Source organism: Pinus tabuliformis, chromosome X (assembly GCF_031772625.1).
Source record: "Pinus tabuliformis cultivar Carrire ecotype Pingquan chromosome X, CPIR1, whole genome shotgun sequence".
NCBI lineage: Eukaryota > Viridiplantae > Streptophyta > Pinopsida > Pinales > Pinaceae > Pinus > Pinus tabuliformis.
In genome coordinates, this window is record NC_142308.1 from 1,384,286,732 (window position 1) to 1,384,289,828 (window position 3,097).

Consider the following 3,097-nt stretch of genomic DNA (forward strand, 5'->3'; position numbering starts at 1 on the left):
TCTCCAACGAAGCCCTGAGGAAAATCAAGGCCTATGATACCAACTGTCACGAAGTGATAGTGGGATCAACTTCTCTTCAAATCTTCAACAAAGCCCTGCAGAAAATCAAGGCCTCTGATACCAACTGTCACGCCCCTACCCTGGCGGTAGTCTTTCAACCGCACGAAGGGGGGTGCGGCACCACCACCCATTTTATTTTTAACAATACTTACAAGTGTGGACTACGCCTAACATTCCATACTTAGTTTTTTTTCACTTTCTAAGTATTAACATTCATATACACAGTGGAAACATTCAATTAGTCATCTTTCATCATTATTACCATTTACACATATGCACAACGGATAATTAACGGGAGGGGAAACTCCCTGAATATGAGTCTACCCACAATGATAATAACAATCTTTCATAAAATACAATTATAGTCTTTGTGAGAGAACCCCAACTTCTCTTCAGCAATTTCTGTCAAAATGTACAACTCAGCCTGCACCGTGTAGCCTTGCCTGAACCACCGTTTGGAATGCCCACTGGTTCTACTGCCTGTCGCATGTTCAGGAAACTCGTTCATGAACTCGTTCAGAAAATTGTTCAAGAACTCATCATTTAGAAACCCATTCAAGAACCCATCGTTCATAAAACCGTTCAAGAACTTCATTCAGAAACCCATTCAAGAATTTTGTTCAAGAATCCATTCAAGAATTTCGTTCAGGATTCCATTTCGAACTTCGTTCAGAACCTCCATTCAGAACTCTTTCAGCCTCACTTCATTCAGCGTTCATTCAGAAAGTCGTTGGGAAACTCCTTCGAACGCTCGTTTAGAAACCTTCAATCAGAAACTCGTTCGAATGGCCATTTAGAAACTTGTTTGAACGCCCGATGAGAAACCTTCATTCAGAAACTCGTTCAAAAGCCCGTTTAGAAACCTTCGTTTAGAAACTCGTTCGAATGGTCGTTCACTCGACCGTTCAGCCGCCCGTTTCTGCAACTTTGTCTCCTCGGTTTGGTGTTGCGATCAAGAGCTACCTGCACCTTCTCCACATCCACCCTTTGGCTCACTGTCACCTTCAACTCGCACTTATGAACTTGAAAAATTGTTGATTTTCTTCTCCATGCATTTGCCTATGTATATTCCTCCGCACGAATATGTCATGGGTCGGCCTACCCAGGCTGATTTGCCAGTTCAGCCAACCACTCCCCAACTTAACGTCAGCTCACCCATGTCGCTGCCCCGCTGGGTCCACATGTGCGATATAAGTTCGCCTTGGCAAAGTTTGCAAACTTAGCCGAATTTCGGTATTTTGACCTCCATTCGCTCGCTACGCTTATGCCCCGAGCACCTTTAACCAACCGCCCCAGCTCGTCGCACTTCACCAACTCGTCCCATCGTCGCAACTGACTCGCTCGCCCACTGACTCGTCACACCGCCGACTTGTCGCACACCAAACTCATCGTGTTTAACTGGGAGGGCGCCCACCCAACTCGTCGCATGAAAACCGCCGACTCGTGGGCTTGACAATTATCATGGTTAGCACACCTAACCTATGGTACATCATTAATATCCACTAAATACCATCATCCACGCTAACACACCTAGCCTATGGTACAACATCAATAATTGTTGAATAATGTAGCTATGGTAAGTTTTCATAATCTTTGATGTGTTTATAATCTATGTAAAAAAACGAAAGAAAATTAAATTTTAAATTAGAAAGAAAAAAATGGTTAGTTTTCATAATCCTTGATGTGTGTATAATCTATGTAAAAACATGAAATAAAATTAAATTTTAAATTATAAAGAAAAACAAATAAAAGAAATGAAATCAACCAAAAGCACCTCAAATTAATATCCTTAAAAATAGCTCATACTCATGTGAATAACATATTTACCATCATTTACTTACTTCCCACCATAATTTAGCATGTATTTTCATAAAATATATAATATGAACAACTTGATGTAAATAAATATACTTATCAAGAGTTACTAGCCACCATTATTTGTGTGATCTTCAATAATTTAAAAATGAGTAAAAATGTAAATGTGCAGACTTACTATAATTTAATTTAAAAAGATAAGTTATTTAATTTAAGAGACATGTCTCTTGGGTATATTAGGTATAAAATACCTTGAACCTTTTAATTATATACACACACTTATCATTGACATACATTGTGATATCTACTTTATTTTCATCGTTATTAGTTGAATTTCTGAAGTGTGGTTGCTTGATGAAGATAAAAGAACTATAATATGTATTCACAAGTAATTACCATAGTTCAAAAATAAATTACTTGTATCAATTGTACTAATATTCAAAATCATATCAAAGCTTTGGTAACAGAAAGAGAACAAAGATCACTCGTTGAAAAACTATTTAGATCACTTTGAAGAAACCCTATATCTATATTCAAGTTGCATCGATGGCCTCTACTATGAAACCAGAGAACAAGTTAGAGAGGACCACTAACTTGATGGCTTAGAAGACAATAATTGACCTAATTATTGCAAAAGAAGATATTTTGGAAATTGTGTGTGGTAATGTGATGGAACCTATAAATGAAACTCAAAAGAAGAAGTACAAGAAAAATGACATTACCATCATGATAATTATTGTGTACCCCATCAAGGACCATGTAATTCCCTACATGTAAAGGCTTGACACTTCAACGAATATGTATGATGTCCTAAATAAGTTATATACTATCATTAATATTGACCAAGTCATAAGCTTGAGAAATGAGACTTGTGATATAAGAACGAAAAGGAGTGATACAATGGACTGATATTTTGTGAGGGTTTCTCACCTAAGATATCAACTACAAGCTATTGATTAAATTGTCTCTGATAAATAACTTACGGCTTCAACACTTAATGGACTACCACATTCATGGGATTCATTTGCGGTGGGTATAAGAAACCAAAAGTAACCTCCATGTTTGGAAGAACTATAGGCGGTTTATTATCAGGAAGAATCAAGACTTCTATCTAGAGAAAGAAATCCAAAGGAAGAAGAATATTCTCAAGGCTATGCAACTCATTCCATGAAAGTTGGAGGAAAAAAATAAGTATGTTTTTTGGAAAAAGAAAATTATTTTT